The following is a 16,470-nucleotide window of genomic DNA, read 5'->3' on the forward strand; positions in this document are numbered from 1 at the left end:
TGTCTTGGACCTGTGGGTCAACACTGACAGCTTCTCAAAGAGATCAGAATGTGCTCCTCCGACCGTCTTCCCCAGTGGTCCATCCCACAGCACGAGGTCTCCAACAGCTCTGGTTCTCTGAGGCGCTAGCTGACCTTCTCTATGGCTTATGAGTAAATTTATTTCTCTGGGTCTCACAAGTTCATCAAGCGGTATGTCTGGGAAGAATTTCTGCAGTTGCTTTGGTGTCACATATTTGTGGACATTTGCAATGCTGTCTAGTCCATAACAAACCAATTGGTGTGATTTGAGAGTGCCCTTGGGAGTGTTTACTCTGATTTTTAGAAGGTACCGCTTTGTCTCCACCTGAACCTTCATTCCCCCAACTCCATGGATGACGAGTGATTTCCTCACTTCTGAGGTTCAGTCTGCTTGCAGCCTTGTGGGTTATATAATTGGTGTCTGAAGCCAAGTCAATTAACGTCCCAATTTTTTGCCCAGCATTAGCTGTGACCTCGAGAAGCATCATAATCACTGGCAGCTCTTGCAATCCACTTTCCACCAGAAGGTCCAGTTTATCTTTCACAGTGCTGAAGGTTCTGGATGCAGTGTTTGAAAATACATTGCGACATTGTTTGGCCAATTCTGGTGAAAGTTTGCTGAGGAACTCCTCTTGATCCTCTGTATATTTCTTCCAGCCTTCATCTTCCTCTGGACCAAATCTGCTCTTTTTCTGACCTGCACTGCTTTTCTTTATTTCAGCATTGGGGCACAGAGAGTAATGATGCTCAGGAGTATGCTCATCCTTGCAGTCTTGGTTTTTACACAGATAGGCAGGTTTGCAGTATGAACTGTCATCATGAACCTCAAGACACCTCTTGCATGCCCCCAACTTTCTTACTGCAGCCTTTTTCTCTGGTAGCTTTAGCACTCAAAACTGTTTGCAAAAGTAGAGCTTCCATTTGTGCTTTCCATCTACACACCCTGCATGGTTGTTGCCTGACTTTGGGGACTTGGTTCTGGCATGTCTTGGCTCAGCCCTGGTTTCTCTTCTACTTGGCTCTTCATCCCTCAGTTGCTCGAGCTGCTCATATATGCTCTCTCGCCCTTTGAGGAATTCCAAGAGGCTGTCAAACCAATTATCTGGTGTCACAGTATTTCTCCTGTCAGCGACATAGACCAGCCATTCCTTTTTGAGAGTTTCTGGAAGTTTCTTTCAATTGATCTTGTCACCAGCAGATTTTTGATAGCACCCGTGTCTCCAAGGTCACTCAAGTCTTGAAGTGCCTTCTCCACAGCTTGAATTAATTCCACTATTTTCCGTGACTGATGATTTCTGACAGCTGGCATTTTCTGTAACTCTTCCACTATTTCAATAGTAATGCACGTTTGATTTCCATAGCGGTTTTCTAGAACACGGAAGATGTCATCTGCAATGTTATAAGTAGTGAGGCGAAGGTCTCTTCTGATTTTGTCGTCACGATTGTCCAGTAGTTGAAACTTTTTCACCTCTCTTGAACCGGTCGGCTCTCCCTGCCTCTGGAGTGCTTCCCAGTTCTTTCTCCACCTGTGAAAATCCCGTTTGCTGCCAGTAAACTTGGGAAGGGCCGTCGGTTTCAATCTGATGGCTGGCGTGGGAAAATTGGAGGAAAAGTCCAATGCCATCGGTATTGGTCTTTCAACATCCTCCTTTCTCCTTGCCTGTATGAAGTGGGCCTTCTTGGAAACCAACTTGGGGATGTGGAGTTCGAGCCCCTTTAGGTGACTCTGAAGGTCCTTCTGATCCCCTGGCGGGATCCATCGTTTCCACCGACCATGCACCTCCTTCGCTGTCTTTACCAGTCCTTGCAGGTGGTTAAGCATGAAGTCATACACCTCCTGGTTGCCATCGGGTTCTACAGCAGTGACGTTTTTACATTCATCCTCTGCTGCTTGTAGTGCTGTGAGCAATTCAATATTTCCAGAGTTGGCCCAATGAGTCCCCTGGATTAGGCTTCTGACCTCCTTTAGTTTCAACTCACACTCATTTGCTGCCTTTGCCAGGTCGGCTTTTTGCTGTTCAGTTAACACAGCTACTTGCTCTGTGTTCAGCTCCACCTCCAGTTCTGCAGTGAAACCAGCCTCCGCATCATCATTGGCTTCCATGACTTTCTCGGCTTCTATTGTGAGTTTATTGAAACTGACTCTGACGTCCTCATCAGACATGTCTTCATAGTCCTGGTAATACTGTTGACCAGATGAGAAAATAATCTTTCTGCTGTTGTTAGCTCTACCTTGAGTTGCTCAACTGATTTCCCAATAGCTTGATCAGCCATGTTTGATTTCCTCTGCAGGCTGTTCACAGGTGAGGAGGTAAGTACAACTTTTTAATGATGCTTTGATGTTGTTTTATCTTAACTTGATTTTCTTCCTTTTCAGGATCCCAGGTTATTGCTCCTGCTGTTCCAGCTCAATGCTCCCAGATTTCCGTTTCCTGGTCCTCCAGTTTCCCGGTCAACCGGTTTATCACTGTCAAGTTGGATTTCTTTTTGTTATTTGAACATGTGCAGCTTCCCCACTTGAAAGGGATTGAATGCGTCTACCCAAGGGTTTTTTAACTTAGTCTTTAGTCATTAGACACTAGTCATAAGACACTAATCATTAGTTATTAGGTGAAAAACTGGCTATCTCTGCAGATTCCGACCTGCACCTCTCCGCTTCCTCATAGGACCATTATATTTTCAAACTGGGTGTGCCTTCCCGAAGGTTCCTGAGCTCTTCTTAAACCTCGCACCATTTCCCAGAAGCGCCTGTGCGCGATGATCCCGTGACGCGAAGCTCGCTCTGACCCAAAACACAGCAACGGCAGTGCTCTCTTCCATGAAAAAGTCTCTAAAGTTACTTCAAGTTCAGCATCTTACCGCAGATTTCAACGCTGCTCCCGGACTGCCGCTGTGATGCTGCCAGGTCCTCCCGATGTTCCGGGCAGAAGCAGCACTCAGGCAGTGAGTTCCATCCAGTCTATCAGTGGATTCTTGCTATTACTTTTAAATTTTATTTTCTTTTGCCTCTAGGTCCCAATACTTTCTAGAAACTCTAGCTTGATTTGACATCCATAATGATGGACGCCACCTTTCTGAGGCACCGCTCCTTAAAGATGTCTTGGATACTACAGAGGCTGGTACCCAAAATGGAGCTGACTAATTTTACAACTTTCTCTAGCCTATTTCGGTCCTGTGCAGTAGCCCTCCCACCCCCCACCTTCATACCAGACAGTGATGCAGCCTGTCAGAATTCTTTCCACGGTACATCTATAGAGGTTTGTGTGTTTTGTGTGGCAATCCAAATTTCCTCAGACTCTGAATGAAATATAGCCGCTGTCTTGCCTTTTTGTAGCCACATCGATACATTGGGACCAGGTTAGATCCTCAGAGATCTCAACAGCCAAGAACTTGAAATTGCTCACTCCCCCCACTGCTCATCCTCTAAAGGAATTGGTTCATGTTCCCTCATCTTACCCTTCCTGATGTCCACAATCAGCTCTTTTGTCTTATTGACATTGAGTTGCTGCGACACTACTCAGCTAGCTGGTATATCTCACTCCTTTACGCCCGCCTATTCTGCCAACAATGGCTGGTATCATCAACAAATTTATAGATGGTATTTGAGCTATGCCTCGCCACACAGTCATGGGTTTATAGAGAGTAGAGCAGTGGGCTAAGCACACACCCCTGAGGTGTGCCAGTGTTGATCGTAAGCGAGGAGGAGATATTATTGCCAATCTGCACAGAATGTGGTCTTCTAGTTAGGAAGTCAAGGATCCAGTTGCAGAGGCAGGTACAGAGGCCCAGGTTCTGTAGCTTATTGACTCCACTCCCTGTTTTCTGCCATTATCACTGTCTACACAAACATAGAGAAGTTTGGCTGTCAGTGACTAATGGTGATTTGCAGACATAGGTTAGTGTTGGGATCACTTTATTTGAAGTTATACGTCAATGACTTTGTTAATGGATTTGTGGATATGTTTGCAGACGATCCAAGGGTAAGTGGGGTTGAGGAACCAGGGAGTCTGCAGAAGGAATTAGACATGTTCCAGGAATGAAAGGGTTAACATACAATATGAGGAGTGTTGGATGGCTCTGGGCCTGTACTCACATGAATTTAGAAGAATGAGGGGTGACCTCATTGAAACCTATCGAATGTCTAAAGGCCTAGACAAAGTGGATGTGGAGAGGATGTTTCCCATGATGGGAAAGTCTAAGACCTGAGGACAAAGCCTCAGGATAGAGGGGCGTCCTTTTAGAACAGAGGTGAGGAGGAATTTCTTTAGCCAGGGAGTGGAGAATCTGTGGAATTTTTTTGCCACAGGCAGCTGTGGAGGCCAAGCCTTTATATTTATTTAAGGCAGAGGTTGATAGATTCTTGATTGGTCAGGGCATGAAGGGATACGAGGAGAAGGCAGGAGATTGCGGCTGAGCGGAAATGGGGATCAACCACGATGAAATGGCTGAGCAGACTCAATGGGTCAAATGGCCCGGTTCTACTCTTCTATCTTCTGGATAAGGAGAGAAGGCAGGAGAATGGGTTGAGAGGGATAATAAATCTCCCTTGATGGAATGGTGGAGCAGACTTGATAGGCCAAGCAGCCTAAATCTACTCCTGTGACTCATGGTTGACATTATACTGCAAAACTAAATCCAACATCAAGTATTTTCAAATATCTGACTAAAAAACAAAAGGAAAGTCATTATAACTTTTTCCAGAATTTATTTTCAGGCTGACAAAATCCTTCTGTAATCTTTATAACCGAGTTAAATTGCTCATCACTTATAACCATTACTCCCCAACTGTGTAATTACAACGAGCAGAATATCACATCTCCTCAATAAGTGACTTCTGTTCATAGGAGTTAATGTGTTGGCTTTCACTACAGTTTTCCGTGTGATTGGCACAGCATTCCAGGGAAAGAATTACTTACCGACTGATCACCCATTCCCAGCTTCACCCTCTCGGCAGCCCGTATCTTCTCTCATCGGGCAGAAACAGGAATATTAAAGCAAACGCAGGAGTAACTCAGACAAAATGTTGGAGGAACTCAACAAGTCAGGCAGATTAATAAACAATCGACATTTCATCACAGGGCACTGCAGTGACGTAGCAGTTGGGGGACACTATTACAGCTCGTAGCATTCCGGCTTTCGGAGCTCAACTGCGGCGCTGTCTGTAAGGAGAGTTTATGTTCTCCCCGTAATCTCATTGGTTTCCTCCCACGGTCCAAACACATACTGTCCATGCATGACTTCATCAAAGCCCTTGCTAAAGTCCACTGGCTTAACCTCATGAAATTACCGGGAATAAGCCACTCAGGGAAACCCAAATGCAACTGATTCATCTCTTTGCCACAGTCAAACCCCAGACTGCTGTTCTGTTGGATACTTGTGCTTGGTCACAAGAGGTGCTACACTGAGCTCTGTACAAGTTGCAAACTGAGGTGGCAAAGTATTGTGGAAACGACAATGTTAGGTTGCACAGTAGTGTAGCAGTTGGTGTAGTGTTAGTACAGTGTCAACAATAAGATCAGGGTTCAATTCCCACCACTGTCTAAGGAGTTTGTACATTCTTCCCATGACCCTGTGGGTTTCCTCCAGGTGCTCTGGTTTCCTCCCACAGTCCAAAGACATACAGGTTTGGGCAAGTAAGTTGTGGGTATTCTAATTTGGCACCAGAAATGTGGCAACACTTGCAGGCTGCCCAGCACAATCCTCACTGATTTCATTTGATGCAAACAACGGATTTCACTGTATCTTCCGATGTACATGTGATAAATAAAGCAGAACTTTAATGTCTGAAAACCAAAATTCCTCCCAGACACAAAATAAATACGTAGTCCACAATTTAAACTATTTTTCATCATGTTGACTGTTTAGTGATGCTTTCATTTCCAGCTAATGCATCTTCAATCTTCTATTGAAGATGCATTAGCTGGTAAACAATAGATTCAAACGAGGAGCAGAAGCAGGGAAAGGAGGTGGGAAGGGGGATGTGTGGTAGGACAGAAGAAAGGACAAGGAGGTGGGAAGGGGGATGTGTGGTAGGATAGAAGAAAGGACAAGGAGGTGGGAAGGGGGATGTGTGGTAGGATAGAAGAAAGGACAAGGAGGTGGGAAGGGGGATGTGTGGTAGGATAGAAGAAAGGACAAGGAGGTGTAAACACAAAATAATCTGCAGATGCTGGGGTGAAAGCAACACTCACAACACACCGGAGGAACTCAGCATGTCGGGCAGCATCGGTGGAAACGATGAGTCGACATTTCGGGCCGGAACCCTTCATCAGGACTGTAGGGGGAAGGGGCAGAGGCCCTATAAAGAAGGTGGGGGGAGGGTGGGAAGGAGAAGGCTGGTAGGTTCCAGGTGAAAAACCAGTAAGGGGAAAGATAAAGGGGTGGGGAAGGGGAGGCAGGGAGGTGATAGGCAGGAAAGGCGAAGAAGGAATAGGGGAAAAACACAATGGGTAGTAGAAGGAGGCGGAACCATGAGGGAGGTGATAGGCAGCTGGGGGAGGAGGCAGAGTGACATAGGGATAGGGAGGGGGAGGGAATTACCCGAAGTTGGAGAATTCTATGTTCATACCAAGGGGCTGGAGACTACCCAGACAGTATATGAGGTGTTGCTCCTCCAACCTGAGTTTAGCCTCATCATGGCAGTAGAGGAGGCCATGTATGGACATATCTGAATGGGAATGGGAAGCAGAGTTGAAGTGGGTGGCTACTGGGAGATCCTGTCTGTTTTGGCGGACAGAGCGGAGGTGCTCAACGAAGCAGTCCCCCAATATGCGTCGGGTTTCACCGATGTAGAGGAGGCCGTGTTAGATTGATCTTAGAGTAGGTTAAAAGGTTGGAAGGGCTAAACTATAATGTTCTGTATCCTGGCCACTCACAATCTCTCACCACAAACTTACCTTGCCAATGTCTTTCAGTACTTTTCAAATCTAAGTTCAGGGAGAGAGAGGTATACAGTTACAGTGTACAGCATGGAAAGGGGCCCTTTGGTCCTTGCTGACCAACATGCCCTGTCTAAGTTTGTCCCATTTGTCTGCATGTACTGTATATATGTCCAAGTGTCTTTGAAGGTTGCTACTGTACCTGCCTCAGTCACTTCCTCTGCAGCTCGTTCCACACTGAAACCACCCTTGAGTCATAGAGTCATAAACCACTACTGCAGTCTGAAGACGTCCTAGTTAGTAGGTTACTTCATCATTATAAATTTCCGGACCTGCCTCTCGGTTTTTTTGCACTACCTTACTTTCCCCTTTCTGTTTTCTATTTATGATTTATAATTTAAATTTTTAATATTTACTATCGACTTGTACTCCAGAGAGCACGAAGAGCAGAATCATATATCGCTGCGATGATCGTATGCTCTAGTATCAATTGTTTGGTGACAAGAAAGTATAAAGTAAATTGTGCTGTGGTTAGGCTAGGGTTAGAACAGGTGAGTTGCTGGGCGGAGAGGTTCTTTGGGCCAGAAGGGCCTGTTCTGCATTTATCTCGAAATAAAGAAATGGTGGAAAGAAGGGTCAGCTTCTGCTTTGCATGGATCTATGAATCTAGGAGAATGACCCTGATGTCCCTGGAAGCTGGTTGGAGATGTTGAGCAGAGTTGGTACTGGATCACCTCATGGAAATGGAAAGAAGGTCAGGAACATTGTTCAATACGGTCACTCCTCAGAAGCTAGTGGGTAAACTGTCCTTGTTGAGCTCACGTGGGTCTCACTTCCAGTAAGATGATGGTATGTTCAGCCTCCCAGGACCAACCAAAGGTGCACGTTTCTTTTTAAAATGTTTTTTTTTATGATCGTAAGACTAAACTGGACTCCAAGAACTACAAGTACAGCAGGTCCACCTCATCAGTGATCTGCTCATTGTTCAGAGCGGCTGGCCAGGGTGTTGAAGGAGTCAGGAGAAGGCCCAGAGGAGCTGACCTGGGTGCAGACCATGTTGCTGCCTGCATTGGAGTTGGTATATGAAAGCTGCATGCCGTGTAACGATGACTGACTGTCTTGAACATTCCTCTTGCTATCGCAAGACCATTAGGCGTTGATAATGTAAGATGCTGCAGCCTGTTTCCCTTATTTGCCGATGAGACCGGTGGCAAGGCAGCAGCATAGCCTTGGTTGTAGCAAGGACTAGGCCTCAAGCTGCGGTCTTGCCTGCTGCTGCAGTCCAGGTGAGGAGAAGGCAGAGGCAGTGTAGCAAGGCATCCATGCTCGGTTTGGGGCTGTCCTCGCCCATCTGTGCTGCCCTCCAGTGTTCAACCAGTGGAATGACAGGCTGGATTGCCAGGAGCTATACCATCAATTTGCATGTTGGCCAGGGTCCTGGACTCTATGTGTGTTTTCTTGCGTAACAATGTGCGTTTTCTCTTTCTCTCTCGCTATTTTGAATGTATGTTATGCAGCTTGGCCCCAGAGGAATGCTGCCTCATTCAACTGTATCCATGTATAGGTTGAATGATAATTAAACTTGATTTGTTTGATTCATTCAACACCTTTCCCTGTAACTGAACCCTGGACTTCTTGACAGAAAGGCCATAGTCAGTGCATGTTGGCAGAAACATCTCTAGCTCCATCACGCTGAGCACTGGTGCTCCCCAGGGCTGCAAGCTCAGCCTACTGCTGACACTTGACTGTACTGCTAGATCCAGTTCAGACCGAATCATCAAGTTCACTGATGACACAGCAGTGGTTGGTCTCATAAACGATGTGACATCCTCAATGATGGGGAGGGCTTCACCCATCACGAGTAAAGCCCTCCCCACCATTGAGCTCATTTACACGGAGCGCTGTTGCAGGAAAGCAGCAGCCATCATCAAGGACCACCACCACCCAGGCCATGCTCCCTTCTCACTGCTGCCATCAGGAAGGTGCTACAGGAGACTCAGGGCCCACATCACCAGGTTCAGGAACAGTTATGACCCCTCAACCATCAGGTTTCTAAACCAGCGTGGATAAATCATCTGAACACTCAACTGATTCCATAACCTACGGGCTCACTTCCAGTGACTCTACAATATTATTTAGACATGTTTATTACTTTTTTAAAAAATAGTTTGTCTTCCTTTGCACATTGGTTGTTTGCCGGTCTCTGATGGTGTGTAGTTTTTTACTGAGTCTCTTGTATTTCTCTGTTCTGCTGTGTACACTCACAAGAGAGTGAATCTCAGGGTTGTTTATGGTGACATATGCATACTTTGATAATAAACTTACTTTCAATGTTGAACACACCCCAGGAATTGTGGGGGGCAGCCATAGCATTGAATCTGACTTGTATTCATCTGATAAAGGAAATACCCAATCAGCAGAAGTTCACAGAATGAGGTTGTTATCGACCGAGCTGTCAATGTTCACGCAAACTAGTATGCAAGACAGAGCATTATGATATGGAGAGCAAGCTGTTGCCCATGCAGTAGGCTCCCCCTCTCCTCACAGCTGATGAATCCAAAGAAATGGCAGAGAGACCGTTATAGTTTGGCACCAGCGACATCACAGGAGTTGCCTGTCAGCATTGAACTCAGTGTAGGACTGTCTTAGGGTCTCCAGCTCCAGATTTTTTCCTTGGGGGTTACTGCCGAAGCCTTCCCCATGAGTGAGTATAGCTGCTAGACAGCGGAGGTTTAAGATCAGAGTTTTCCTTCTCATAGATCAGCTGCTAACCATGACTGGTAATTCCCATCTCCCTGAAGCGACTGGTTTTAAGGTGCCAGTAACCCATCTTTGCCTCTTCTCCTGTCAGCAGAACAGTTCTGCCGGACCAAGTAGCTAAGCCCCACGTGAAAGCCAGGAGCTGGACTTGCCTGTCAGAGGCAATTTGAGACGCTTGCCATCAGGAGCATTTAATAGGTAGTGGGAGCTTATCCCTGCTACCACCCTCAGCTATAACAGCCTTAAGGAACAAATCTCTCTACATTAGAACAATAATACAACATTGTAGATATGTTTTCTTTTCTTATTATGCATAAGCAAAGCACTTGGGACATTTTTCAACATTAAAATTTCCTACGTGAGTATGGAGTTTGTTGTTTTAACACAGATGTTTGAGGGCTGTTTTAATTAACAACTCATTAGTATTCAAAATTTGAAAGGGATGTTACTCTGTGAGGGATTTATTTTAATCATTTGCTTTTCGAATATGTATTTGACGAGGTTTCTGTTATCAGCATGCAATCCGCGATTGTTTTCTGCATCACAGAGTGACAATTACCGATGCACAAGAACTCAGATATCTGTGGCCCTCTATTCACTCCTACACAGAAAATTAAATTCGTAGTCTTGATTTATTATTAATGTGTGAAGATTTGGGAATACAGAGGAAATGTTTTCTCTCATCAGATGCTGGAACATAAGACGATAAAACACAGGAGCACAATTAGGCCATTCAGCCCATCGAATCTGCTCTGCCATTCCATCATGGCTGGTTTATTATCTCTCGGGGCCCCACTCGCCCTTTAACCTTTAATGCCCTGACCACTCAAGTACCTACCAATCTCTGCTTTAAATATACCCGATGACCTGTGGCAATAAATTCCACAGAAATCCTCATCTGTGTTAAGGGAAGTTCCTCTATTCTGAGGCTGTGCCCTCTGGTGCTAGTCTCACCCACTTTTGGAAACATCCTCTCCACATCTACTCTACCTAGTCCTCTTCTACTGTTCCCCACTCTTAGCTCTTCTGACCTGCCTCTCACCTCCCCCTGGATCCCCCTCCCCCTCACCTACATTCCACTCCCCTCTCCTATCAGATTCCTTCTTCGCCAGCTTTTGTCTTTCCTACCTACCTGGTTTTGCCTATCACCTTATAACTATCTTTCTTTCCCTCCCCCCCTTTTTTTATTCTAACATCTTCCCCCTTCATTTTCAGCCCTGAAGAAAGGTATTGGCCAGAGACTTCGATAGTTCATTTATTTCCACAGATGCTGCCTGACTTGACGAGTTCCTCCAGTATCTTGTCTGTGTTCCTTTCAATGTTCAGTGAGATCCCTCCCCTTTCTTCGGAACTCCAGTGAGTACAGATCCAGATCTATCAAATGCTCCTCAGGCTTCAATACTTTTTTGACACTGATCAACAGAAAAATACTCTTTCGTGTCAAAGTGAAAACAAATTTCTACAAATTGATCTAAATTTATTACAATTATTAAACAAAATAATTGATTGCATAATTACTCACCCCCTTCAAGTCAGTATTTAGTAGATGGACCTTTGGTAGCAATTGCCATCTTAAGTCTGTGTGAATAGGTCTCTATCAGATTTACACATCTAGACACTGCAATATTTCCCCATTGTTCTTTACAAACTGCTCAAGTTCTGTCAGATTGCATGGGGATCAGTCTTTTTCAAGTCCAACCTCAAATGCTCAATTGAGTTCTAGACTTTGACTTGGCCACTCCAGGGCATTAACTTTTTTAAGCCATTTCTGTGTAGCTTTGGCTTTATGCTTGGGGTCATTGTCTTGCTGGAAAACAAATCTTCTCCCAAGATTCTCTTGCAGCCTGCATCAGGGTTTCCTCCAGGATTTCCCTGTATTTCGCTACATTCATTTTACCCTCTACCTTCACAAGCCTTCCAGAGCCTGCTGCAGTAGAGCATCCCCACAACATGATGCAGCCACCACCATGCTTCACAGTAGGGATGGTGTGTTTTTGATGATGTGTGGTGCTTGGCTTATGCCAAACATAGCATTTAATCTACCGGCCAAAAAGCTTAATTTTGGTTTCATCAGACCATAGAACCTTCTTCCAGCTGACTTCAGTGTCTCCCACATGCCTTCTGGCAAACTCTAGCCAAGATTTCATGTGAGTTTTTTTCAACAGTGGCTTTCTCTTTGCCACTCTCCCATAAAGCTGTGACTGGTGAAGCACCCGGGCAACAGTTGTTGTATGTGCAGTCTCTCCCATCTTAGCCACTGAAGCTTCTAACTTCTCTAGAGTTGTCATAGGTCACTTGGTAGCCTTCCTCACTAGACCCTTCTTGCACAGTCACTCAGTTTTTGAGGATGTCCTGCTCTAGGCAGATTTACACTTGTGCCATATTCTTTCCATTTCTTGATGATTGACTTAACTGTACACAAATCTCCTAACTTGTGCTTTTCAATAACCTTCTCGCAGAGTTGCTTAGAGTGTCCGTTTGTCTTCATGGTGTAGTTTTTGCCAGGATACTGACTCACCAGCAGTTGGAGCTTCCAGAAACAGGTGTATTTTTACTGTAATCAAAATTCAAACACTTTGACTGCACACAGTGATCTCCACTGAACTCATTATGTGACTTCAAAAACCAGTTGGCTGCACCCGTGGTGACTTGGTGTGTCATGTTAAAGGGGCTGAATACTTATGCAATCAATTATTTGGTGTTTTATATTTGCAATTAGTTTTGTAGAGGTTTGTTTTTGCTTTGACATGAAAGAGTCTTTTTTTGTTGATCAGTGTCAAAAAAAGCCAAACTAATCCAAAGTAATTCAATGTTGCAAAACAATAACACATGAAAACTTCCAAGGGGGGGGGCGGGGTGAATGCTTTTTATAGGCACTGTGTACCTCGATAATAAACTTAATTTGAACTTTGAATTTCTACATTCTGCATGTCACCAAATACTACCCTGACAGTCATTTTCTTGCGGGCATTTACATTGGATACAAAGAAACCCGACAGAATCAATGAGAAACTACTACACAAAGATGGACAAAAAAAACAACGTGAATGAGGAAGATTACAAATAAAAAACAAATAATTAATAAGTGATACTCCATACTCCAAACATTCAGTGTTTGATTCAGTAACCTGGGTGGTCTGACCTTTATGTGGTTGTTATAAAAAGCCTCTAACCTGTGCTGGAGTGGGTGTGCTGACAACTCATCATTAAGGACCCTCAGCAACCAGGACATGCTCTCATCTCATTGCTACCATCAGAGAGGAGCTGTTGGAGATTGAAGACACACACTCAACATATTAGGAACAGCTTCTTCCTCTCTGCCATCAGATTTCCACTGAGGGTGAGTGAGTCTAGAATTAGAAGTAATAGGTTAAGAGTAAAAGGTGAAATATTCAAGAGGAACCCGAGGGGGATCTTTTGCACTCAGAGGGTGGTGAGAGTGTGGAATGAGCTGCCAGTGGAAGTGGTGGATGTGGGTTCAATTGCAACATTTAAGAGGAGTTTGGATAGGTACATTGATGGGAGGGGTATGGAGGGCTTCGGTCCCAGTGCAGATCAATGGGAGTAGACAGAACAATAGTTCAGCATGGACTAGATGGGCCAAAGGGACTGTTTCTGTTCTGTAGTGTTTCATAACTCTAACACAGGAATTGCTTTTGGAAAAGATTGAGATTAGGCATTCACGGTCTTTTCTCCTTTCGGCTAATCTTTTCCTTTGAAGGAGGGGGATTTATTCAGATTTTGGAGATGGCTTTTGAAATTTATGTTTTAAAATTCACGCATTCGATGAGTTTGCTTTGAATGGAATAATCAGCTCAATTACAGCTGGTTGTTTCAGTACTGATATGGTAGTGGTAACACCATCACACGTAGGAGCAGAATTAGGCCCTTCAGCCCATCGAGTCTGCTTCATCACAGCGGATTAATTATCCTCCTCAACAACATTCACCGTGACTAAACAAAAACCTGTGAATGTTGAAATATGTATCAGGAATAAAAATGTATTGACATGAATAATAAGCCGGGAGATCAATCAGAACCCACTATCTTCACAACTACTATTCTTGTGAGCATATCCAACAGATGCTGCCTTCATGGAAAAGTACCCAAGAAAAAGCACATCATAATCCATTACTGTTCAAAAGACAAAATGCATGAATGATCTGTTGATACATTTTAATGTTACGAACATAATTAAACTAATTTGCCAACCATTCTCGTTTCAAACTAAATTTATTATCACTGTACATATCTGTCACCATACACAGCCCTGAGGTTCATTTGCTTACGGGCTTTCACAGTAACTACAAAGAAACACAGTGGAATTGATGAAAAACTGCATATAATAAAGACAGTGAAAAACCAGTATGCAAAAGATGACAATATAAAGAACAAAAACAAAATAACAATAATAAATAAAGAAGCAATGAATATTAAGAATGTGATCTATGGAGACCTAGAAAGTGAGTCGATAGGTTGTGGAATCAGTTCAGTGTTGTCCTTCCATTGAGAAGCGGTGTTGGGCTATCCCCATAAGACATCAAACCAGAATAGGCCACGCAGCCTCCACCATTTCATCATGTCTAACTTATCCCTCTCAAACCAATTCTCGGTCCTTCTCCCCGTAACCTTTGACACCCTGACTAATCAAGAACCTGTCAACCTCTGATTTTAATGTACCCAATGACTTGGCCTCTGTAGCCATCTGTGCCAATGAATTCCACAGACTCTCCACCTTCTGGCTAAAGAAATTCCTCCTCACCTCTGTTCTAAACAGACATCCCCCTATTCTGAGGCTGTGCCTTCTGGTCCTAGACTCTCCCACCATAGGAAACGTCCTCTCCACATTCACTCTATCCAGACCTTTCACCATTCCATAGTGATCCCCCTCCCCCTCCCATTCTTCTAAACTCCAGGGAGTACAGGTCCAGGGCCATCAAATGCTCCTCATACATTAACCCCTTAGTTCCCGGAATCATTCTCGTGAACCTCCTCCAGACCCTCTCCGATGCCAGCACATTTTTTCTTACGCAAGGGGCCCAAAATTGCTCACAACCAATGTGCCCCCTAAGGTGTGCGCAAGTGCGTGCACACAGATCTTTTGCTACCTGCGCACAAAAGGTTGCGACCCTCTTCATTGAAAGTTAACAATTGTACACAATCACATTTCCCTTTCCTGGTTCTCATGCGGACAGTGTTGACAACGAGGAGTTTGTGATGATTTGTCTGCAGATTTTAGAACTGGCTTATTTATACTGTTTTACTGAAGAAATTATTGATTCACAATGTCGAATTCCAAAGAATCAAAGGTCGTGAAGCGACGAAGAACTGCTAGTTCACTTAAAATGGAATGGCTCAGTGAAACAGTGGAAACCGCTAGACAGAAAGCTCATGAGGTCAGGAAAGTGCAGCTAGGAGAAATACTTTGAATAGAAGTGACTGTCTTTCTTACACCTTGCACATACACGAGGAGTAAAATCATTATGCTACGTCTCCGTTTGAATGTGCAATTTATAGTAATTTATAATAAATAGTATGCACAACAGGGCAGTCAATATAGTATAGAAATTGTCGTCATGGCTATCCCTCAAGGTCAAGGATGATGGTCTTCATTCTGTTGATCTACTTATGGGCTCTCAAGTGGCTTATGAGTCCAATCTTGGCTTTGAAAGTTCTTCTGCATTTAGGACAGGCAGTTCCAGATGGCAGATCGGGCTTTGGTTTTTGCTGCCTCTCTTTCCATTTTCTTCTCTTTTCTTCTAATTCTGCACATCTGTTGGCTTCGAAAGTTGCTGTTCCTTCACGGATGATGGCTTGCCAGAGTTTCCTGTCCTTGGCATTGGTTTTCCAATTGTTGATGTTGATGTTACATTTCTTCATGTTGGCTTTTAAGACGTCTTTGAATCTCTTCTGTTGTCCGCCTCTTTTACGTTTGCCTTCTTTAAGCTGGGAGTAGAAGATTTGTTTCGGCAGACATCAGTCTTTCATCCAAACAACATGACCGCTCCATCTTGGTTGGTTCTTGATGACGTAGACTTCAATGCTTGTTGTTTTTGCTTCATTTAGCACACTGACGTTGGTTCTTCTATCTTCCCAGCTGATATTTAAGATGTTTCAAAGACAGACAACTTTTCAAGTGCCTTTAGATGTCGTCAGTATGTTGTCCAGGTTGCTGATGTATACAGGAGCGTTCGGATCACCACTGCTTTGTACACTAACATTTTGGTGTCTGTTCGGATGTCATGATCATGAAAGACTCTTGTTCGGAGATGTCCAAAAGCTGTTCCAGCGCATTTAAGACGATGTTGGATCTCGTCATTAAGGTCGACATCGGAGGAGAGGTGACTTCCAAGATATGGAAAGTGGTCCACGTTTTCCTGGGTTGTTTTGTCAAGTTGAAATGATGGTTCTATCCGATTTGTCTCAATTGGTGACGGTTGATAAATTGTATCAGCATGAATTAATCAGCCTGATGGCCTGGTGGAAGAAGTTGTCCCGGAGCCTGTTGGTCCTGGCTTTTATGCTGTGGTACTGTTTCCCAGATGGTAGCAGCTGGAACAGTTTGTGGTTGGGATGACTCGGGTCTCCAATGATCCTTCGGGCTCTTTTTACATACCTGTCTTTGTAAGTGTCCTGAATAGTAGGAAGTTCACATCTACAGATGTGCTGGGCTGTCCGCACCACTCTCTGCAGAGTCCTGTGATTGAGGGAAGTACAGTTCCCATACCAGGCAGTGATGCAGCCAGTCAGGATGCTCTCAATTGTGCCCCTGTCGAAAGCTCCTAGGATTTGGGGGCCCATACCAAACTTCC

The 16,470-nt window shown here is 44.4% G+C and overlaps 1 protein-coding gene across 1 annotated transcript in view; it reads right to left on the reverse strand.

Moving 5' to 3' along the window:
• Positions 1–16,470, reverse strand: part of LOC140201278 (neural-cadherin) — a 286,782-nt gene that overhangs the window by 257,468 nt on the left and 12,844 nt on the right. The window lies entirely within an intron of this gene.

This window comes from Mobula birostris, chromosome 1, assembly GCF_030028105.1.
Source record: "Mobula birostris isolate sMobBir1 chromosome 1, sMobBir1.hap1, whole genome shotgun sequence".
Classification (NCBI taxonomy): Eukaryota; Metazoa; Chordata; class Chondrichthyes; order Myliobatiformes; family Myliobatidae; genus Mobula; species Mobula birostris.